The sequence below is a fragment of the Pseudorca crassidens genome, chromosome 17 (assembly GCF_039906515.1).
Source record: "Pseudorca crassidens isolate mPseCra1 chromosome 17, mPseCra1.hap1, whole genome shotgun sequence".
Lineage (NCBI taxonomy): Eukaryota > Metazoa > Chordata > Mammalia > Artiodactyla > Delphinidae > Pseudorca > Pseudorca crassidens.
Window position 1 is genome coordinate 34,817,331 of NC_090312.1, and position 24,526 is coordinate 34,841,856.

General features: G+C 42.5%; 1 protein-coding gene and 1 pseudogene across 5 annotated transcripts in view; one reads left to right on the forward strand and one right to left on the reverse strand.

The window, feature by feature from the left end:
- Positions 1-458: 458 nt before the first annotated feature.
- On the reverse strand, positions 459-1,293 carry LOC137210062 (large ribosomal subunit protein eL8 pseudogene; annotated as a pseudogene).
- Positions 1,294-14,469: 13,176 nt separating this feature from the next.
- AZIN1 (antizyme inhibitor 1) overlaps positions 14,470-24,526 on the forward strand; it is a 32,408-nt gene continuing 22,351 nt past the window's right edge. For all 5 annotated transcript variants that reach the window (XM_067711578.1, XM_067711577.1, XM_067711580.1 and 2 more), the window contains exons 1-2: positions 14,470-14,837; positions 19,327-19,464. The gene's annotated coding sequence lies outside the window, so the exon portion shown is untranslated. The remainder of the gene's footprint in view (positions 14,838-19,326; positions 19,465-24,526) is intronic.

Here is a 24,526-nt window from a genome sequence, read left to right on the forward strand (position 1 = left end):
GATTGCCTCTGAATTTTAGAAAAATAATGCTGGTGGTAATGGAAGAATTAAACAGAGTATTCTTTCTCTCTCCTTCATTCATTTAATTCAAAATATATATTGAAAACTTCCTTTGGGACAAGACTGCGGTGTACCAGACCTGTGGGAAAAAATGTCTGGGGCAAGATACAGCTCCACATCTCACGAAGTTTACAGTTTCTGTGTGTGTGCATATAATGCATAGCTCATACATACTATTTTATTTCATTTTATTTTATTTGGCTGCGCCACGTGGCTTGCAGGATCTTAGTTCCCTGACCAGGGGTTGAACCTGGGACCCCACAGTGAAAGCACTGTGTCCTAACCACTGGACCTCTGGGGAATTCCCATTTGAGCTAATTTTTCTTTGTTTGTTTGGGTTTATTTTTGGCCAAAGAATTTTTATTACTTTTATGTACATAAAACTCAATAGTGTACACTCACCTGGCCAGTTTGGTAGGCAGCTCCTTGGCCTTTGCCTTTTCCAGCTTGGCAATGTGAGCCCCTGATTTTGGACCAAGGATGTTGCTTCCCCAGTGAAGGCAGAGGTTGTCATATCATCATCGTAATCAGTCCTGATGGCTTCCGCTAGCTTAGCCAGAGCCCCTTTGTCTTCCGAGTTGACTTGTGTGAAGGCAATGGTGGTGCAGGTCTTCCTGTGGACCACATGTCCCAGCCTGGCCATCCCCTTGATGATGCAGTAGGGATCCCCCATCTTACAGCACAGGGCAGGCAGGAAGACCACCAGCTCAATGGGATCCATGTCATGTACAATCACCACCAGCTGAGCCTTCTTGTTCTCCACCAAGGTGGGGACAGTATTAACCCCTGCTTGAAGGACAGGTGGCCTCTTGGTGGGGACACCCCCTTTGCCTTCAGCTTTCTTCTCAGCTCAGGCCAGCAACCTCTGCTTCTTCTCTTGCTTCATCTCTGGTCTGTACTTGTGGGCCAGCTTAAGCAGGTGAGTAGCTGTTTGGCGGTCCAAGGCCTGGGTGAATTGGTTAAAAGCAGGAGGCACTTTCAGCTGCTTATAGAGGATTTGCCACTGCAGCTGGATATAGCGGGGCCGTTTGACGAAGTGGGTGAGGTCCCTTTTGGGCTGGATGTCCTGTCCAATGCCAAAATTCTTGGGCCTTTTTTCAAACAGGAGATTGATCACCTTCTTGGCCTGCTGCTTCTTCACGGCAGCAGGGGCCGGGGCCACCTTCTTCCCCTGGGCCTTCTTTCCCTTCGGCATCTTGAACGGCTGGCAGAGAGAACTTGAGCTGATTTTTGTATATGACGTAAAGTAAGGTCCAACTTCATTCTTTTGCATGTGGATATACAGTTTTCCCAGCACTGTTTGTTAAAAAGACTGTCTTTTCCTCATTGAATGGTCTTAGCACCTTTGTTAAAAAGCATTTGACCGTATATTCAGGGTTTATTTCTGGGCTCTCTATTAGCTTCCATTGGTCTATATGTCTGTCCTATGACAGTACCATATTGTTTTGATTATTACACCTTTGTAGTAAGTTTTGAAATTAAGAAGTGTGAGTCTTCCGATTTTGTTCTTTTTCAAGGTTGTTTTGGCTGTTCTCTTGAGATTCCATTTGAATTTTAGGATGGGTTTTTCTATTTCTGCAAAAAAAAGCCATTGAGATTTTGATAGCAATCACGTTTGAATCTGCAGATTGGGTAGTATTTACACAGCATTTTGAATGTACTAAATGTCACAGAATTTATACTTTAAAATGGTTAATTATACTTTTTGTTAATTTCAGCTTGATTTAAAAAAAAAAATTGGGCAATTTTACCTGAAGAGCAGGTACGGGGATGGCATGAGGCTGCTGGAAGGTAAAGGAGGTTGCGATCAGAGGGAGGAATGTTGGGATTGAAGACCCCAATACTGAATAGTTTAGGGCAGGTGAGGGCCCCTGGAGTTGAGCAGTAAAAATGGCTAAGGTGACCCAAACCTTATCTCCAAAGATACTGACTTCACAGGGAGATTCAAGACTGCAACTTCAGAAGGATACATGTCCAGTTAGGGATGGTGGCCATCACTGGAGTGGGGTGGGGATAGCTGAGATTATAGGGGAATTTTATTACTATAGTATCTTTTTAAGGAGAAAGAATAATGAAAGTTGTTTTAAAGCTATAATACAGGAACTTTACTTAAGGAAAGGAGGACAATGACCTAAGTGCCTTTTTTTTTAATCGTCGTGGGAGTGGCAGCAAGGTGTCAGATGATACAGGCATGGATAGGGCGTGGGCAGGCCAGCTGACTTAATCTCCTATTTATTTTCAGAGTAATGGTCTGGCAGTAATATTGTGGAGCTGGGAAATGGCCAATCCTGCCTTCCAACCCTGAAGTATGTGAGGCTTGTGAGAGTAAACATCCCTCAATTCAAGACGATAGCCAGGTTTCAGTTAAGGCAAGGAATGGGAGACAGACTGGGGATGTGGAAGGATTTGTTCACCATGAAATGAGGGTTCCAGAGAAAACAGAAAAGTGTGAGAAGGAAAGGGGCAGCTGGGGAATGCGTGTGGGAAGGCACAGGGCAGTTTGGGGACCAGTGTACAGGAGAAGATGGATGACCAGAGGCATTCACATTTTGGCACTTATATGGAATGGGAATAGGGTAGTTCAGTGAGTCACAGTGGCCTTAAAGGCCCAGAAAGACCTGTGATGTCAAGTTTAGTAACAGTGGGACAGGCCTCCTGGGATTCAAACAGGATACTGGACTTCAGCTGGGACTTCGGACAGTAGAATTTGGGTAGACAATAAAACAACTGTACAAAGTCCCTGAGGCAGAGACAATCATGGATAGCTCGAGGGCCCACGAGCAAACCAGACAAACCGAAGCTGAAGGTTTGTATGGGGGTTTAGAAGGCTGGCTCCCAAGGGTGGGGCTGGGGTCTGAAGAGCCTTATAAGCCACCAGAGGAGTCAAGACATGATTTGTGGGCGGACTCTGGGAGGCTTCACGCCAAGGAGTACTTCCCAGAACTTCTGCTGCCAGTGTCCTTGTCCCCACAGTGAGCCACAGCCACCCCCCGCCTCTGCAGGAGACCCTCCAACACTAGCAGCCGTGTGGCTGACAGGGTCTTGGTGCTCCGGCCGGGTGTCAGGGCTGTGCCTCTGAGGTGGGAGAGCCGAGTGCAGGACACTGGTCCACCAGAGACCTCCCGGCTCCACGTAATATCAAATGGCGAAAGCTCTCCCATAGATCTCCATCTCAGCGCTAAGACCCAGCTCCACTCAACAACCAGCAAGCTACAGTGCTGGACACCCTATACCAAACAACTATCAAGACAGGAACACAACCCCACCCATTAGCAGAGAGGCTGCCTAAAATCATAATAAGGTCACAGACAGCCCAAAACACACCACCGGGCACGGTACTGCCCACTAGAAAGGCAAGATCCAGCCTCATCCTCCAGAACACAGGCACCAGTGCCCTCCACCAGGAAGCCTACACAACCCACTGAATCAGCTTTAGCCACTGGGGGCAGACACCAAAAACAACGGGAACTACGAACCTGCAGCCTGCAAAAAGGAGACCCCCAAACACAGTAAGTTAAGGAAAATGAGAAGACAGAGAAACACACAGCAGATGAAGGAGCAAGATAAAAACCCACCAGACCAAACAAATGAAGAGGAAATAGGCAGTCTACTTTGGACCACCTAGAGGGGTGGGGTAGGGAGGGTGGGAGGGAGACACAAGAGGGAGGGGATATGGGGATATATGTATATGTATAGCTGATTCACTTTGTTATAAAGCAGAAACTAACACACCACTGTAAAGCAAGTATACTCCAATAAAGATTTTTAAAAAAAGATATGATTTGTAAGTAACAAAGCTTCATTATGGGTTTTTACCAGTGGAAGGACATGAAAACAGCATTTAAGGAAGATTAGTATGAGAAACATCCATGCTAAGTGGATTGGGGCAGGAAAAATTGGGCTTGCCACAGATTTTGCAACTATCCAAACATGATGTGGTATAGGATTGGACTAGGGAGGAGAAAAAATGATAATTTCAAAATAAAAACAAACAGAACTCGGTTTATATGTGGGAGAGATAAAGAAAAGAAGGGATTAAAATTTTTCAAAAATTTGAACCTGGCTGAGAGTTATATCAAGCATGGGCAGGGGAGACCTGAAAGAGAAGGATCAGTTTAGGGGGAAGGAGTGGACAGTGATGAATTTAGTTTGGGACCTAGATTCATTTGAATCTTACAGCTAAGTGAGACTTTGCATCTAACCATGTGGAACAACTAAGTATCATGTTATATAGATAAAGAAATCTTGAATTTGAGATAACACAGAACATCCTAGAAGAGATGTCCTAGAGGCAGTTGGCCATTCAGAGCTGTACTTTAACGACAGATCAAAACTAGTGATATCCATTCTGGAGTCATAGGAATCGTCTTGTCAAATAACTGTAGGAATGGATGAATTATCCAAGGGAGAGGAAACAGTGAGAAGAGGAGAAAAGCCATAGGAGGAGACAGCAGAGAATTGAATCAAGAGGCAGAAAAGAGACAGGAATTTTGGCTTTGCTATTTGTTAGCTATAGGAACTTGACAATTTATTGACCTTCTCTGGGTCTCAGACTGCAGTCATATCAAGGCTTTCCAGAGTCGGGGTGGGGTGTGGTTGGGGAATCTGCTTCCAAGCTTTGAGTGAGCTTGGAAGCAGCCTCCGCTCCCTGGCTGTTGGCTGGAGACATTGGTATCTAACCATGTAAGCTTCTCCATAAGGGCACTTAGAACACGGCAGCTGTCTTCTCTCTGAAAGTGAGTGAATGAGAGAGGGCCCGGTCTCATACAACCAAATCTCAGAGGTAACATCTCATCACTTTTGCCAAATTCTATTCATTAGAAACAAGTCAAGGGGAAAGGGTTACATAAGGGTGTGAATACTAGGGGGCAGGATTATTGGAGGCCATTTTAGCAACTGCCTGCCATAATATCTAACAGTTATATTCTTAGACACTCATACTCATTACTTTTGTAGCTAGTTCACTTAAATTGGCAATTTAATAAATATTGAATCCACTGAGGTGGGCACAGGCACAGGTGGGGCACAAAGAAGGCAATTTTACCTAGAGGGAAATTATGCTTGCACTGATTCTTTTTTTTTTTTTTTTTTTTGGCTGTGTTGGTCTTAATTGCCTCACGTGGGATCTTTCCTTTCGGTGCTGGGCTCCAGAGCGGGTGGGCTCTGTAGTTGCGGTGCGTGGGCTCAGTAGCCCTGTGGCACGTGGGATCTTAGTTCCCTGACCAGGGATGGAACCCGAGTCCCCTGCATTGGAAGGCAGATTCTTAACCACTGGACCACCAGGGAAGTCCCGCTTGCACTGATTCTTAACGGATAAACAGGAGTTTATCAGGAGACAAGATAGCCAAGTTAAAAGTTTATCCAACGATTATAATTTGGACTGTGGAGTTCTTAGGAACTGATTTTAAAGTTGAGTGGAAATATGGCAGGCATGAAGAAAATATTTCCTAATTTGAGAAGTCTCCAATCTTATCAAAATGTGAAACATTGAGCGATTCACAGGATTTTATCATTTGGTTTCAAATATATCTTTAGAAATCCTAATAGTTTAACACAATCTACAAGATCTTGAAACCCATTTTACTAAATTAGCACCCCTAAGTTTCATCTGTTTTCTACAAATATTTTATGAGCACACTGATCAACTAAAAACTTGCATGAAATAATTCAGAAATTTAAGATTACAATTTAGAATGTACTTAGGAAAAACACAAAGGCTATTCTCCCATTTTCAGTGCTATTACTCTAGTACGATAAAGCTGAAATTCTAGTTTTATTTTTCATTGTTGATTTTACTAATTCTGTGAGCTTTGTAGGCCCCCATAGTTGACACACATTCTAGTACCTTCTTGCTTTCCTCACCCATACATTCAGTACTCAGGATGCGTAGGATTATGAGTATGGCTGAACTTCAAGTAAGCTGGTTTGGCAGTTTCCCAAAGTGTCAAAAATGACAGAACAGGGCTTCCCTGGTGGCGCAGTGGTTGAGAGTCCGCCTGCCAATGCAGGGGACACGAGTTCATGCCCCGGTCCGGGAGGATCCCACATGCCACGGAGCGGCTGGGCCCATGAGCCATGGCCGCTGAGCCTGCGCGTCCGGAGCCTGTGCTCCGCAATGGGAGAGGCCACAACAGTGAGAGGCCCGCGTACCGCAAAAAATAAATAAATGAATAAATAAATAAATGACAGAACATTAAGGAGCTTCTCTAAGGGCTTCTCTCCTCATGACTAGGGCTATCACTGTAGAATGGGTAGTCCCATATCTCCCCTGTAAGTCTGAATTACTCTTTGGGGCTGTCTGATCACTCAGGCTTTGGCCCAGTCTAATCTAACTCCCCCAAATCTAAGCAACCAGAAGGCATAACAAGAAGTGACAGGAGGCCCTGAGTAATGCCAGCTCATCACATTTGGAAGAATATTGATTTTGATTTTCTGACCATTGTTCTCTAACAACTAAAAGGTTTGGTTCATCATTTTACTGTGGTATTAGCAACCAAATGTTGGATCCCAGTGCTTGATGGTCATGTAACTCTGCTGCCAGTGGGTACGGTGCCTGGGAAGTAAGAGGCATGCCACAACACAGACCCTCTGTGTTAAATCATCTCCCACTCAAGGGCTGCTGCTGGCAGCTGGAAATTTGACTTAGGAATCAAATATGTTGTTAAGCACCATTGTTTTTGTGTACAAAGAACAATGACTGAGACTTTTTTCTTTTAAAGCATTCTTAATGTTATACTATTATAGTGTCCCTCATTTTCTATTTCTCCACTTTCTTTGAAAAGCAAACACTCTTTTCTTGGTAATTAGGCACACAAGTAAACATAAAACACCCCAGTTTTTCTTGGATAGCTTATCTCCATTATTATGACTACCATTTAAAATTAAAACAAACAAACAAACAAGCACTATTCAGTTCTCTCAAATTAGAGGCATTTTCTTTTCTTGCTTTTTCTTTTTCCTTTTTTTTTTCCTACTGTAGGCTATTGATTTCCTTGGGGAGGAGGAGGAATCAATAATAGCTAATCACAGATAAAATGCATCCTAATTTTAGTATGAGTAAATAATGCATTATAAAGAAATAGAACTTCACATGTTAATATGCAATCATCACATTTAAAGTTAAAATAATTTTAAATTTTGCTGGTTTTTAAAAAATAATATTTAATGAGTAGTAATGAATATGTTTCACCTTTACTTTGTGACTAAGTAAGGAAAGTGTCTAAGAGGTCCCTCTTCTGCAACATCCTCCCAGGGCAGAAATCCCTTCTGTATCTCTGAGTGAGTCCAGTGACAAGATATTGATAGCTTTCTGCTCCACAAGACATCCTAGGACACTGCCAGTTACTATGCTGTTAGGAAGTAATCAGAGGTCTACGTGCAAGGCACTGTGCTGAGTGTTCCATCAGATTAAAAAAATAAGAATAAAATCCTTGCCATAAAGAAGCTTCGTGAACTTTTCACAAAGTTCAGACAATAATTACAATAACATAAGACAAGAAATTAAAGGGGCTATAGGAAGGCACAAACCAAACCTTGTGGAAACTCAAGGGGAGGAATGAGATAGCACATCTAGCCAAGGAAACCCACTGGTCCTAGCTCTGCTGTCTGGACTGACATTGTAGTTTCTCTTGTCCACTTGCAGAGCTTGACATAGTCTATAGACGAGTCCAAAGAGGCAATATAGTTGAGGGGCTTGAAGCTGGGTCTTGGGCATTAGACATCTTTGGACATGAATCTGGACCTTTTCTTTTTTAGCTGGGTGACCTTGAGCAAGTTACATAACCTCACTGTACTTCTGTTTTTTCATTTGTAAAATGGGCATAGTAAGACCTACCTGACAAGCTTACTGAAGAATTAAATAATAATATAAGGGGCTTTAGCATTAGTGCCTGGCACTTGGTGTATAAAAACTCATAGCTTTTGCTTTTACCTCTTTTTCATTTTCCCTGTTTCTTTCTCCCCAATTTATCTCTAATATTTTTATCACTCCTAATAATATGTTGTTTCTAGATCTCCTCACCTTTATGGCTATCCTCCTCCAAACTATCTCGTTTTCATTCTCCTGTACAATGTGCTACCTAGAACTTTACAACAATAAAAATTTCCCCCCAAAATGTTAACTTTTCCTGTTGGTTGGTTTCTGACCAAAACAGTAAACCAAACCACTACTTCCCTTCTAACCTGTACTTCTATTAATGCATTAATTTATTGAATGTTCAAAATTATTGCATTCAAGTTTTTTTTGTTTTGGTTTTGTTTTTTAGCAATTCCACACATGCCTTATCAGTTCATGGCAAGCTTGTGGCCAACTACCTTCTCTAGGTACTATTTAGGTAATTAATGAACAATAGGTCTCTCCTGTCTTGTACTTGTGCTGTTGATTTTTTTTTTTTTTTTTTTTTTGGCTGGTCAGACGGTTTGTGGGGTCTTAGTTCCCCTAACAGGGATCGAACCAGGGCCATGGCAGTGAAAGCACTAACCACTAGACCGCCCGGGAATTCCCGTGCAATTGATTTTTTTAACCTAAGTGAAGGTCTTTTCCTTTCACTCTCTTGTGTAGGCTTTGATTCTTAGTAGCAAGTAACAGAAAGCTAGTTGGAACTAAAAACTTAAGAAAGACAAATTTTTCTGTTGACATAACTGAAGAGCAAGAAAAATGGGACAACTAGAATGCTGACTATCCCTTCTTCATCATGAGCAGTGGCTTCATTTTCTCACATTGCTTTCTACTGGGACCCTTATGGCAGCGGCTCCTGGCTCATACTGTCATGACTTGAGCCATAGAAAAAATGATTCCCTCGAGAAAAAATGATTCCCTCGTCCATTCCTCCTCCCTCCAACCAAGGTCTGAATCAAATATATGCCAATCGTTATTGAGCTGCCTCTGCCCCCAAGAGAGGGTGAGAAGTTGTCAACCCTTAAACTGATTACTTTGTCCCAGCAAGGCAGAAGGTTGAGAAGGTAGCAGTTCCTAGCAGAACTCAGGGTATGGCAGGGGAGATGTTCTCCCAAAGGGATGAGGAGTACATTTTCTAAAAGCAATGGAGGGGAAATTCCCTGGCGGTCTACTGGTTAGGACTCTGAGCTTCCACTGCAGGGGTCACAGTTTCGATCCCTGGTCAGGGAACTAGTATCCTGCATGCTGCGTGGCCAAAAAAAAAAAATAAATAAATAAATAAAAACAATGGAGGTGGCTTAGAATTAAGTGATTTAGACAAGTAGGACCTAGATGAAATGAAGATTCTCAAACTACTGTTGTTACAGACGGTTGAATGACCCAAAAATATTACTTTTGTGAAATCAAGTCATTTATGTTTCTTCTCCCTATTTAAGTAAAGAAGGAACTAATCTTTTATTGTCTTATACTGCATGGTCTTTCCTCCTTTTAGTTAGTATTAGGTAAAGCAAATTTAGGTTGATATAAATGTTTATCCAAGAACTTGCAAAACTTCAAGTTAAATGACAAAGTAACAAAAAATTCTCATTAAATAAAATGTAGCCCGCAGTTACTTATTAATAATCATTTAGGTGCTCAGGTGACAGCACCTAGGCTAGGTTATTTATTTTAAAAAATAGAGTAAATCATAATTCAGACTGGACAAGAATAGATTTCAGAGCTCCGATCTTCTATATGCCCTGAACCAAAAAGTTTAGGATGTCTGCCAGGAAGTTGTTTTGAGACAGAGAGATACAAGCTTATCTTGCTATGTACTACCCAACAAACAAAACACTTATCAGATAATGCCTGACAGCAAAGTGAAAATGAGATTAATTTTCCAAGGATTTCCTAACTTCCAAGGATTAGAGAAAGATATGAGGGAGTAAACTCATGGGTCACGTCCATTGATTATTCTAGTCATGTATATTACATTTCTTTTTAAAATTTTTATTTATTTATTTAATTATTTAATTATTGGCCAAGCTGTGTGGCATGTGGGATCTTAGTTCCCTGACCGGGGATCCAACTCATGCCCCCTGCAGTGGAAGCTTGGAGTCCTAATCACTGGAGCACCAGGGAATACTTGTATGTTACATTTAATTTGTAAAACTGGATTATTGCTTTGCCCTTTTACAGAGGTTTCAAAAACAGTCCTCTTAAATTAACAGTGAGTAATTTGTTATTTCTTGAAGTAATAAAAGACATCAGTGTATTGCTTATGACGTGCTTATCTTAGAAACCATCCAAATCACTTGGGAGATATGCTGACCCATAGCTAATGACATACGCAACAACTGCAATGAAAATAGAAAAAAATTCTTTTCCCTCAACTGGGTTTGTATCTGGGCTCTCTCACCCTTTGCCTGCCAGGCATACCATTCTATAGTTCAAATTGTCCTGTGGACAAAGATATGGGTGATGGACATGAGCGATTTCAACTCAGTGCTGGGATGCAGGACACCTGGACTGGAATGCCACATAACCCCTGCTGACCTGATCCCTACATCTTGTGAGAAAAAAAAATTAAATATGACAATAAAAAGTCTCCTTCCAAATTAAGTGATCTTCATCTGAGGTGAAAATCAACCTAGGTAAAGGAATTACGACTCTAAAAGATTATAACAACAGATTCTTAGCAAATAAAGGATAGCACCTTATATCAATTCTGTTCAAAGAGAGAATGGTGTATAATCTGAACTCTGTGCTCAGCAAAGTAATTTACAGAGCAAGTGAGTAATAACTCATTTTTACCTGTCCGTAAAAGACATAGCACCAGATTCTTGATAAGCAAGTTAGCTTTTTCGAATATTATCAGTGCACAAAAAGATGTGGTAGACAACTGAAATATCATAACATATTAAAGTGTGAATGTTTTAACTATTCGAAATCTATATATTTTGCTTTTCTACATGATAAGGCGTACTCTAAGAATGTACCTTAGCAATAGAAATTCTTATTAAGCTCTCTTTAAACATTCCCATTAAATTAGGATTTTCACTCTCAGTTATCACTGGCCTCTTTATTTTGTCACATTTATATATGTGACTACAAGATATTTCTATTACAGGCTAGTAATTTTAGGTTTACCTATTGTTTTTTGAGTGACTTGTCATTATCAACAATCTAATTCATTCAGTCTTTTATATCTACTGGCACAAAGGCAAACAACTTTGAATCAACAGACCAGTATGATGTAAGTGTGAATGGTATTATATCATTTTATCTTAAGGCTCTCTACTTAATGATAATACTTTCTCTGGCACAACCTGTGTTTTTGTGTATGTGTAACCTGACTTGGCAAAAAAAACCCAAACCTCAAACCCGAAACACAATTAAATATGCTGTTCTCATTAGGCAGCTATCATTCTGTTAAAGTTACATACTATGTTGTCTAGTTCATTGAAATACAGTTTTTAAGGCTCTATTGTATTCATTAAAAGCTAGCATTATTTAGATTTGAATACACAAATACTAATTGTGAGGGCACATAGTTTGAATGATAAATTGTTCGGTTGCTTCATTGTATAAATGATGATGGATTAGGGTCTAATCCAGTTGAAAGGGTGGACATTCACTGACTTCACTTCAGCTGCTCCCCACTGGAACCTCTGCCATGTGTCTGTGCCTCCCACTCCACTGAAATTCAGTTAAAGGTCACACATAACTTGTTTTCAGGCCCTTATCATTCTCCTTACTGGATTCTTATAATAGCTTTCCAAGTGTTCTCCCTGCCACACATGTATAGTCCTTTTTCTTCTCACCCCTACACTCTCCCCTTTTCTAAAATTCAAATCACTCCCATGATTGAAACGTTTTTGTGTTAAAAATCCAGACTTCTTAACCTGAGTTTGGAGTTTACCAATGACTTGCCATTTTCCTAAATCAGAACCCCTTTTCAGCCGTTTCAGGGATATGACATCCTGATCATTCGTTCCATCTTGAAACACCTTCCTTGAATGGCTTGACATCGTATTACTGTGATTCTCCTCCAACTCCTCTGGCTGGTCCTCTTTACTGGCCTATCTTCTCTCTGGCATTACTCTAAGTCCTGTGCTTATATCCCTTTTCCTGTAGACCTTAACATTTCCTTAATTATCATGTCTGTAGGAGAGGCTCCTCAATTCACAGCCAAAAGGGCTCCAGATCTCCCTATTTCCAGGGGCTTTTGGACCTTTTTTTTTGCGGTACGCGGGCCTCTCACTGCCGTGGCCTCTCCCGCCGCGGTGCACAGGCTCCGAACGCGCAGGCCCAGCGGCCATGGCCCATGGGCCCAGCCGCTCCGCAGCATGTGGGATCTTCCCGGACCGGGGCACGAACCCGTGTCCCCTGCATCGGCAGGCGGACTCTCTACCACTGCGCCACCAGGGAAGCCCTGGACCATTTTTACACGGATATCTCATCAACAGCTCAAACTATGCTCAAGGAAGGCTCATAGTCTTCCCTCCGAACTAGGTCATTCTATTTCTATCTCTGTTCATGATTCCAGAATTCTCCCTGTTGATTAGTTTCATATCTCCAAATCATTTGACAACTTCTCCTTTCCCTTGATATTCAAGATTACCTCTACACTTTCTTTGACTTTTCCCTCCCATCTATTCTGAACCTCCTGGTACTCTTCTTAACTGCTATAAGAGTATCCTTCACTGTTTCCCTCTTCCACATTTTCTGTTTTCAATTCCACTGATGCCAGAGTAATCTTTTAAAAATATCTTTGAGTATATCATGCCCCTGATTAAATGGTTCCAGAATGAAGTCCAAGCTCTGATCCCTTCTTGATCTCACCCTAACCCACCTTTTCCATCTCATTTGCAACACGATGCCCTAAGTTGGAGTCACAAAGGTCACTCACAGTTCTCTGAACTGGCCCATTTCTGTGCCTTCTCTCACATAGTTCCCTTGCCTGGAATATCTGCTCTCAAAATCACTTATTTCCCATGTCTGGAATGTCTGCTCTCAAAATCTATCTCTACCTTTCCCCACCAGCCTTTCTCTCACTTAGCTGCAATCATTTCCCACTTCCACTAGGTTCCATGCAACATTTTATCTATCTGTCAACAATTTAGTTATTTTGTGTAGTTGTTTTATTTCCCCTGCTAGATTGTAAGCAAGATTTCAAGTGGGGTATTCATTTCTAGCCCTCCTCCCTCCACCAGGGAGGGGGTCTAGTAAAGTGCTGTGCTTATAAATGTTCTGAAGCGAAAAGAATTTTTATGGAATGAAAGAGAAAATCAAGAGGCAGCAGAGTGAAATACGGAGACATGAAATCAGGAAAAGAGTCCACAGCTCCTGATTTCTACCTAATACTTTCATCCCAGAGCCTACATTTCAGCGTTGCTACCGTTCTACTCAGGAATGTTCTCTCTCTTACTTTCGTATCTCATGATTTAGTAATCAACCACAGTGCAGCTCACAAAGTAAACAGACGGTCGGCAAGTACCAGAGGAAAAAAGTCTGGGTCTTTATCTCAAAGATTTTGGAGGGGTGTATCAGTACATATTGAGTCTCAGTTGCAAGGCAATAGCACGGGAGGAGTCAGGGTTTCTGATGAGTAGCGCGAAGACATGTTAAAAAGATGAGAATAAACTAAAAGGCATGCAGGTCGTCCTAGGTTCGCCAGTAAAAATAAGTTTGTTATGGAGTAGTAAAATTCAAATGACCGCGCAACGAGACGTAGGGGGTTAAAGTAATGTGCCCTTGTAACGTCGGTAATGCCCTCTCCGACACTGGTCCTGACTGCACCAACTCTTTTAAAAAGGAAGACATAAATGCCACTCCTTAAAAAAAAAAAATTCCTACTGCACCACACTGCAACGTGCGAGCACGGGGACATTTCCACGCGGTCACGAGCCTCTGCAACCACCCGAACACTGGGCCGAGCCTTCCTGGCCATTAGGAACTCGCTTCCAAAGAGGAGCGCTGCATCCCGCGGGGACTGGAGCTTCACCCTGGGAGGGCAGTCCCCAGGCGCAGCCTACAGAGCCCTCCAAAGCGGAGGCTCTCGAGGGGGGGAGTCTCCGGGGTGGCTGGCATGGACCTCCCTTTCACCCTCTCCAGGCAGTGCTCGCGTCGCGCAGCCCATGGCCCCGGACTGCGCTCGGCGCTGCGGCCGCCCGGCCCAGTTCCTAAAGCGCCCGGGCCCGCCTCGGGCGTGAGCGCAGGCGCCCAGGCAGCAGGAGCGCGGGCGATGCAGCGTTCTACCGGAGCCACCTCCCTTATCCCCCGCCCGCCCACGTCCGCGCGACGGTCTTCCACGGGCGGGGAAGCTGCCGAGGGCGGGAAGCTACCGGACGACCGGCACCTGCATCGCAGGGTCGCCCGGCCCCACCCCCTTTCTCTCCCTCCGCGCCGTACCCCTTTCTCTTCCGCCCCCTCCCTTCTCTCCGGGCCGCAGCCCCGCTCCGCCCGGCTCCCGCGGCGACCCTGCCGGAGCGACGTCACTAGACCCCGCCCCCTTTGTATAAATACTGGCGTCTCTGGTGCCGCCTTCTCACACTCCCTGGCTCTTCGCTCGGTTGCAGTGTTTGGTTTCTTCGCCTTCTCTGCCTCTTCTCATCCTTTCTCGCTCTCTGCTCTGCGGTGTGACGAGGCTGAATCCTCTCCGCACCCAGCCCTCGCCTTTCTTCTTCTGCCCGCGCTGTTGTTCTATTTCTCTCCTTCGGCCGCCGCCGCCACTGCTGCACAGCTGGTGTCGGTGCCGCGCTTTTCCCCCCACGTCGTCCCCGCAGCCTATGGCCCAGGCCGCCTTGGGTATTTCTGCTCAAGGTAACCACATCCCTCTTTAAAAATTCCGCCTAAAAAGAGAAGACGCTTTACCCGACTCTTTGGGCCGTTATCTCACGTGAGTACTGACCCGAAGGGCGCGGCCGGGGCCGGGGCGCGGGGCGGCCTTGGGGTGCTGCCGGGTGCCTCCGGCTGGGCCCCGCCGCCCGGCCGGCGTCCCCGCAGCGCCCTGCGGCCGGCCGCCTCGAACATGGCGGATGGCGGCGTGTGTGGCGGCTGCCGGTGCTTCCGCGGTGGCGGCGGCGCGGCGGACTGGGGCGGCGGGAGGCCGCTGGCCGCCGGGCCGAGCCCGAGCAGCTGCTGTTGGGGCGAGGGGGCGTGTGTGTGGGGGCGCGCGCGGGGGTCTCGCCGCCGGGGGTCGGCGGCGCCTCCGGGCGGCGTGCGGCCCCCACCCCGCTCCCGTGGTGCATTGCTGTTTCCGGGGAGGGGGACTGGCTGCAGCCCTGAGGGGCCTTGGTCCCGCCGCCCGACCCTGAGCGGCGCCGCGCCTTAGCCTCGGGAGCCTGGCGGGAGCGCGACCGGTTGCAACCGCCGCGGCCTTAGGTTATGAATGGAGCGGGGCGGGCCCGGCGCCGGCCTCCTGTGACAGCTGCCGGAGGAGGACGGGTGCTCGAGGGTGCGGGGAGTGCGGCCCCCCTCTGCTGGAGGAAAGTTGACGCCGCAAGGGGCCAGGCGGCGGGGAAGCCCCGGTGTCAGGTAGCGAGCGAGAGGCCTTTGGCCTCTTCTGGAAGCCTCGGGGCTGCTGCTCCGCCCCCTGCGGCGCTCCTGATTGGGTCGAGTCGCCTTCACTCACCCCAGCCACCTCCTGGAGCCCGAGGATTAGTCACCATGGCTTCGTTTTCCCGGCCGCGCCACGATTCCAGGGCAGAGAGGGAGAGCGGTAGGCTTGGGTGGCTTATCAAGCACTGTTTTGGCAGTTAATGGTGCTGTTTTAACCCTTCCCCAGTGTATATCCTGAACGTGTGTTTCTTAGGCTAAGCCGCTGGTTCGGCGACCTGAAACGGTCGGGAACACAGTTTACGGCCCCATGATGTTTCAGCAGATTTAACTGGCTTTTGTGATTGCCTCGTGGATACATTAAGATGTTTTGTGTCCCGTCTGGTTTCCACTGTTGAACCCCCTGCTTGGATGGGAACCGGAGGACACTTAAGAAGGATGTGTGATCAAGGAAAGGTTGATGTGGACGAGCCTGGCAGAAATACAGCTAATGATTATAGGGCAAGGCTCTAACAATCCTTTGATTTCTTTTGCAACCATAGGAGAGTACAGATGCTGGTTATGAAGGCAAATAAGCCCAGAAGAGTTAGAAGGAAAGATAGGCTCCTGATGATTATAGGTGATATGGTAGGTGCTGGAATCAAGTAATAATCAGTGCCGTCCCTCCTGCCACCCAGGTTTAACTTATAAATTGTCAAACATACAGAGGGAGTGAAAGAATTGTACCCTCACCTACGTTCAGTAAACACTTAACATTTTCCTTTATTTGCCATTCCACTGTGCATTCATCAGTCTTATTTTTCTTTGTATTTCAAAGTAAGTTGGAGACACCAGAACACTTCACCACCCCTCCAACTTCAGTATGCACATATCATTAAGTAGAGTTTAATAGGGTAAAATTCACAAAACAGCAGAATGCACAAATCTTAAGTATATCATTTGACGAGTTTTGACAGAAATACAGCTGTGTAATCCAAATCTTTAACAAAGATGAGAACATTGCCATCAAACCCAGAAAATTCTCTTTTGCCCCTTCAAACTCCATCCCTCACTACCCACAGAGGCAACCACTGTTCTGACTTTTTACTAACCATATAGATTAGTTATTATGTAAACCTATTCTAGAACTTCCATAGGCATATATAATGTATGCATTGTATTTTGTGAAAGGCTTCTTTAACTCAGAATGTTTTTGATATTCATCCATTCATCAGTAAATTGTTACTTTTAACTGCCGAGTAGTAGTCCATTATATGAATATCTTGCCTGATTTTTTTTTTAAACAACTTTATTTTGGAATAATTTTAGATTTATGGAAAAGTTACAAAGATAACATGGAGTAACTTTGTATTTCTCACCTAGTTTACCTTATTATAAGAGGTATCCATAGTACATTTGTCAAAATTAAGAAACTACTTTGATACATTATGGCCACTTAAACTCCAGACTTTCTTTGGATTTCACCAGTTTTTAATGTGCTTTCTGTCCAGGGGCCAATCCAAGATACCACACTACATTTAGTTGTCATGTCTTCCCCAGTCGTCTCTGATTTGTGACAGTTTCTCATGTCTTTGACAGTCTAGAGAAGTACTGGCCAGATACCCAGTAAAGTGTCCCCAATTTGGGTTTGTTTGATATTTTTCTCATGATTGGACTAGGGTTTGGGGTTTTTGGAAAGAATACCCAGAACAACTTGAAAAGTCATTGGTAAAGGCAATGTAAGTTGTTCAAAGAAATACTGATAGTTTGGGGGATACTAAGTTTCTGGGTAGTTACTGTCAAAGTGATGGGAGGTTTTTGGTGATTTATTGGCCAGCTGCTGACTCGGTTAACTGTAGTTTTCCCTGTGCTGTCTGCCAAGATAGTGTAGAAACGGACATTCTCTTCAAACAGTTAAGGAATTTGATTGCAGTGTTGTACACGATCCAACTGATAGAAACACCATTCTAAATGAGAAAAATTTATCTTTCCCTATACCTACTATTTTTCCATATCTTTATTTTTTTATAAATTTATTTATTTATTTTTGGCTGTGTTGGGTCGTCGTCGCTGCGCACGGGCTTCTCATTGCGGTGGCTTCTCTTCTTGTGGAGCACGGGCTCTAGGCGTGCAGGCTTCAGTAGTTGTGGCAGGCGGGCTCAGTAGTTGTGGCTCACAGGCTCTAGAGCGCAGGCTCAGTAGTTACTGTGCACGGGCCTAGTTGCTCTGCGGCAGGTGGGATCTTCTCGGGCCAAACTCACGTCCCCTGCGCTGGTAGGCAGACTCCCAACCACTGAGCCACCAGGGAAACCCTCCATATTTTTATTTAACCTCCTCTTATGGTTTATCTTGACTGTACAGATGAACATTCAGTTCATCCTTTGTGTAAATGGCCCTGTACCCCTTTTATTTATATTAAAGGGTACCTTTCAAAGTTTAGAGTCTTCATTTCCTACTAGTATCTTTTTCATTAGGTGGAAATATTTTAGAGATCCTGCTGAAGAACATTCTTGAATGTCTGAAGTGTAATGTTCTCAATATTTCACAGTACTGCTCCTGGGTTGCATTAAGCAGCAAAATAGCTATTGATCTATAGCGGGTCGGGGTGGGGGGGATGGATGAAAATGTCTCAGCCAGGATAATTATCCTATTCCTTAGAACAGTTTAGAGTAAACTCTGTCTCTGTCTCTAGCGTGAGTCGGCTTTTAATTTACTTTTAAAATTACCTTGGTTTGGGAAGAATTGGAACGTTTGTTTTGGAGTACTTAGTTGGAATCTAACGTGATGATATAGTCACTGTTGCATATTAGTATGGATTTTTGCCTCATTGTCCATAAGTGTCATTGAGCATGTGAGCAGGATACCCCTAGTAGACTGAAAGAACATTTTACCTCCCCTAAGGGTGCCTCTGTCCTGGTTGAGATGAGATATGCTTAAGATTGTCTAGAGTGCTTCTGAAATCTCAGATTCTTCTAATTCCTAAATTTCATTATTTTTCTGGTTCCCTTCTTACCACCCATCTTCTAGCAGATACTGTCAGGTTGTATTACTTTAAGGTAGCAATCACTGAGTTACAAATAGAAGTATAGATGTAGCTGTTTAGATTAGAGGTGATAAGTCTATCCTGTCAAATCATAATAGGTAAAAACCATTTCTAAAACTTATTTAGCATTTTGTAGCGTGCCAAGCACGTTCACATTCATATGTTGTTCCTAGTGATAGTAGAGTGACTTAGGTTGGGAATGAGGAGGAGGTAAACCTTAAGAGGTTACTTGTCGGATACGTAAGGCAGGTCTCAAAAGTTATTTCACATGTGTACTTAGTGTATTAGCTAAGTCACAAAATGTTTTTCTCTTGGATGTGTAGTAGGATTTTACACTTAAGCAAAGAAGAACTTAGAATTTGGAGAGTAGAAGAAGGCTTGTGGGTAGTTTCACACTATTAGATATACATATAAAATCTTGCATACACACCAGGTTAGTGAGGGCACTTGGACATCTTAAAATTTGAGGCCACTTAGAAGTTTGGGTTTTGGAGGACAAATAAAAGCAAAAATGAAATTCGGTGAAGGCTGGAAACTGAGTAGGTAGATAGAGTAACTTGGTAAGATGACCATGACCTCAAATTCTGTCAGTTCTGTACTCTAGCAGCTTGGAAATGCTTACTACATAAAAAAGTACTTGGTACTGTGATAAACCCTTTGGAAACATCATTTTGTGTAATGTGCTTTAATGAAACACTTCAAACTAAAACTTCTTCCCGCACTTAATCTTTACATCAATTTAACCTTCTTGAAGCGCCACCTAACATTTTTTACCACTGGACTTATATATTTTTATTTTCTTCTTTAGGGCGAACTTTCTGACCAAGTATACAACTACCCAGAGGGCCTAGGAGAAGTGCTGTATAGAGAGCAGTTCGACTTCAACGCTGAGCCACCTTGGGAACCTAGCTGATGATAGGGGGGTTCCATCTCCTAACTTGTCCATGTAAGTATTTTCACATCTGCAGAGTGTGAGGGAGGGTCTTGTAAAGTAGAAGTAAAGGAGAGTTCTTGTTGCTCAGTCTTTTTCAAAACTTGAAATTGTATTTACCACTTACACCCCACCCCACCCCCCACCTTTTTTTTTGGCCCAACTGGGTGGCTTGAGGGATCTCAGCTCCCCCACCAGGGCTTGAACCCAGGCCATGGCAGTGAGAGAGCCTGAAATCATAACCACTAGGCCACCAGGGAACTCCCCCACTTCCTTAAAGTTGATTCAGTTGTATGCATTGTTTACTAGTGGCTGGATCCTTATTTACTATATCTAAGTACATACTGCAGGGTAAGTTTTAGGAAATCTTACTATTCCAGATTTTAATATAAGTTGGAGAGGTGGTTTTTTGTTTGTGTTTTAATGAGGTGTGGGTAGTAGTTTAGCACGCCATTCAGTTATTTAACTTGTTAGATTCAAGTATTTGGAGTATTCAAGTATTCAATACTTGAATTCAAGTATTCAGGCAAAAAATTCTGCTCTCCATTCCACTCAAACCTCTACCACAGAGCATGAGATATAAGAGGTGAATCTTAGTTCTTATTTTTCTAGTTATGAGCATCTTGCCAAATACAATGTAATTTCTAAGAGTTTATGTTCTTTTTCACAAAATGACTTTGTATAATACTCACCTGGTAGAAAAACTGGTTGTTTTTAGAGGTATTACTGAGAGATGATACATGTTTATCTCTCAACCGGCTACCTTCCCAAGATATCTTCAGGGATAGTTTTTGACTATACTTGATTTTCTGTGTATGGATTTAACTTTGAATTTAAACCTCTGTGCCCAATGCAGTTCCACAGTAAACTGTTGTTTGAACTTGTGCTGCTAGATTTGTGTGGTTCATTTAAAATTTTTTATTATTTGTAGATTTCTTGCAATTGAAATTTGGGTTTTGGTGTTGAGGTTTGGATGCCTTTAAGTGGGCTAGAGACTTGGAGGGAGTAACGTTAGAAAATTTCAGGAAAGAGATCTAATTGGAGGGTGTATGTTAAAGCAGACCTTTTCAACACATTTACTGTTAAGCTCAAATTACAATTTTAGACTTCTTTTTTTAAGTCTAAAGAGAAAGGGGGGAAACAGTTTAAATAATACGAATTCTTGAAAGTTCTACTGACTTGGAACCCAGGCTGGAGGGTTTCCTGTACTCCCATACTGGCTTTCTCCTAGCTGTGTGAATTTGAGCATATTGCTTATTTTTTAAATCACAGCTGTAAAATAAAGTTGAACTAGAACAGTTCCTTTAACTGTAAATTGATACAATGATTTATCTTTTTTTGAGGGTTTTAATCGCCCTTTGTTAATGCAGTGTGTGGTCTTTGGAACAGTAGTATTAGCATAACCTAGAATAGAACTGCAGACTCTCAGCTCCACCCAAACCTGAATCAGAAATCTGCATTTTAACCAAGTGGCTTGTATGCATATTAAAGAGAAGTACAGTTGCCACCAGTTCACTGCCAAGCCAGTTATCTCTTTAATTTTTGTTAGTCATCTATTCTCCTTCCAGGATATCTGATGTTTTCTCCCAAGTTGGCTTAGAGATATAAAACTTTTTTGAGTGGGGTGTAGTTGACTCCATAGTTGAGAGGGGAATAGATTCTAAGTTGGAGTTTCATAACAAGCTTCATGTTTTAAGCACGACCATATTAAAGGATAAGATTTTTATTTCAAGTCTCTTTTTTTTTGCGGGACGCGGGCCTCTCACTGTTGTGGCCTCTCCTGTTGCGGAGCACAGGCTCCGGACGCGCAGGCTCAGCGGCCATGGCTCACGGGCCCAGGTGCTCCGCGGCATGTGGGATCTTCCCAGGCTGGGGCACACACCCACGTCCCCTGCATCGGCAGGCGGACTCTCAACCATTGCGCCACCAGGGAAGCCCCAAGTCTCTTTAATGGAAACCTAACTTGGCATTATATTTTATATTTCTACTGGTGTTTCCTCTTAGGCTTGAGAAACATATTAGTGAGCTCATACATTTATAAATGATTCTGCCAACTCAGGGAAAAGTCTTTAAGGTAATTAATATTGTAGAACTCAAAAAGTCTATAATTTCCGCGTCTTTTTTTGTTTGTGGAGGCGTAGTGTATATAGGCACAGGTAGAAAATGCTAACACTACATTCTGAAGGTTCCGGCAGCCAAAGTGACTGACTTATTTATTATGCCCAGGTACAGTGTATATTATGTTAAGTGAAACTTTAGTTCTTGGTGCTTTGCTATAAAGCTACAGCCACAATCCCTTATTCATGTAATTCCAAAATCCAAAAGTTAAAAAAAATTATATAGCTTCCTTGATGTGACCTAACCTGATTTGGGAACAAAAAGTTGACCTGAATCTGAGCTAATATGAGGCTATTTTTATTTTGACTTATCCTGTTTAGTGCTAATATTCCTAATTCTGCTGCCTCCTGGAGAGCGTTAAATAATATATTAAACGTATATGTACTAAATTGCCATTCTAAAATCTGAGAAATTTTGAATCCAAAAAGATACCTTGCCCTAAAGGTTTCTTGACTAGAATTAGTAAAGGTGGCAAGAGAAATTGTACATTCCAGAAATGTCCTTAGATATCAATAGCTGTTTGCAATACTAGACATTGAAATCCTGATATTTCCTGTGGAGCAACAATACTGTTTGGAAAATTAGAAGTCAAAGGATTTAACACACTGGCCTTCATGGAAAACACTTAGCACATAGCACTGCAAAATGTATAATTCCATGACCCATGTTATGCTTCCAGCACTCCAGTAGGATTTCTGTGCAGGTGGTCTAAGCTCTAGGATTTGGCTTCAGAGTTAGGTTTTCAAATCCAGGTAACCATCTGAATTTTTAGATAGTTCATTTCATTAAGTATATGGAAACTATAAGCTGCTTGCATAGTAAAATTTTTTCTTTTGGATATGTGTGTGGTGTAATGTGTGAACACTGTAAAGATATCATAACAAATGCTTAAGCTTAATAATATCTCAGATTACTGAAGGGCTCTAATTGTGGAAAAGTTTTTGTGTACGTTTTAAATTTCTTAGGCTCTGTGCTGCAGTAGTTTTTTCAGTGGGCTATATTTTCAAGTTATTTTAGCTAGAGCGCCAATTATAATTAATAGATCAGCCTAATGGAAAAATTTTAAAGGCTGTTTCAGAAAACTAAATTCTCTTGTAACCAGCTGCTTTTATTAGCAGATCTAGTGATGACGTCAGATTGAGTTAATTATTAACATATAACTTTTAATGTTTTGTTTCTAAGAATAGAAAAGGGATTCAATTAATTGATTTGTCTAAATGGACAAATTTTGTTTAAAATTTTAAATATTTAAATTACCAATATTTGGTAATTTAAAGATTCTGTGATGTAAGCAAATTCACAGAACTTTTATTAATGGTTTTTGGTGCTCTTTGACCACGAAGACAAATAAAACTATCATTGAAAATACACAGATTTAGGGACCAGTTTTTAAAGTATGTGTATCCCCTTGGCATGCAAAAAGTAGTATTCAGTGGTGCCTCATTGCTTGTGTAAAATAGCAAAAAAGCATTCTGTAGAAGCCCAATGGGAGTAATAGGATGTTAATGGGTAAAACGGTTTGGGGGACATGGTATTCTTTCTTCAGGCAAATTTAGGCTTTTCTAGGGGGGCCAAATAGATTAGAAAGCAGTGTAGACCATTTTTAAAGGGAATAAAATTGTTCTTGCATTTATTACAGAAGATAGTGAGCTGAGAAAGTTAATAGTCACTACCAATCTGTGTATTCCATTACACTCCCTTTGGTCTTAAATTCAGAGTTTTTGAGTTTGGGGTTTTTCTTCTCTGCCCTCAAAAAAGCATTTAGAGACACTTAATTCTTCTGATTAGGAGTAAATAAGGTATTGTGTAAACTGTACGTCATAAGCTATAAAATCTAGGTAAGTGGTAGGCTGCAGGTTTAGGCTGGCCATTATTCAGACCGGCCTAAGGAGGCCGTTGCAAGTGCAATGCCGTCGTGTTGGTAAGGCCTAGAAGACACAGATGATTTTGTCCTTCACCTCCATTCCAGGGCCATCCGTGCACACTGAAGCAGTTTGTCACAACCTAACTGAAACAAAGATTTGGCCATCCTTTTTTCTAATCTAGGGAATAATGTGAAGAATATTATGGCATAAGTAGAAAATATTTGTGCAGCGTACTGAGTTGCAAGGATTAGGCTGATGAAGTTCAGCCTGCCCAAACCATACCCAGCCACCATGAGGTCTTAAATGCCTGTAACTGAGTGAGTTGCAGCAGGAGTCAAGATGATAAAACCCTTTCGGGATGCTCTGCTCTAAACTTTTCCACCTTTCTTCATTATCTTATGTAAGCACACATTTCATTTCTCTAGGATTTACTTGGTGTGGAGTTTTGACCTTTCTTTCCTTTACTGTCTAGTTTTGTAAACTTGTGAATTGATCTTTGTTACCTTGAGCAAAATTATTTGGGGGTACCATGGTTTTTGTTCTTGTTTTTTTATCTGTGATGTGTGTGGACTTGATCCTTAGAAGTTTAAAATTTTTTATGAAGACAGCATTCTCTAGAACTGCTCTGTTCAGTACAGTAGCCACTAGCCAGGTAGCTATATAAATTTAAAGAATTCAAATCAAATAACATTAAAAATTCAGCTGTTCAGTTACTTGGGCACATTTTGAATGCTTGGGAATTATATGTGGCTAATGGCTATTGTTTTGGACAGTGACAAAGAATGTTTCAATCATCATAGAAAGTTCTGTTGGGCAGCATCACTCTAGGATAATTGTTACTGTGAATGTGAGTGGTATTAGCCATATTAATCTTAAAATATCTATTAATAAGAATCATAAGAATTACACATTCTCTTCTTTCTCCTTAGGTTTGTCTAATAAACTGTTCTTGACAGTAGGGGCTTTTCAGTTTTATATTCTAGTTGAATTCTTTAGTTGCCCAGCATGTTCTTAAGATCCAGCTCCCTGCTATACTTCATGTGCTCATACAGACTGAACTTAATATTAGGTTTACGTTGAATATATGACTTCAG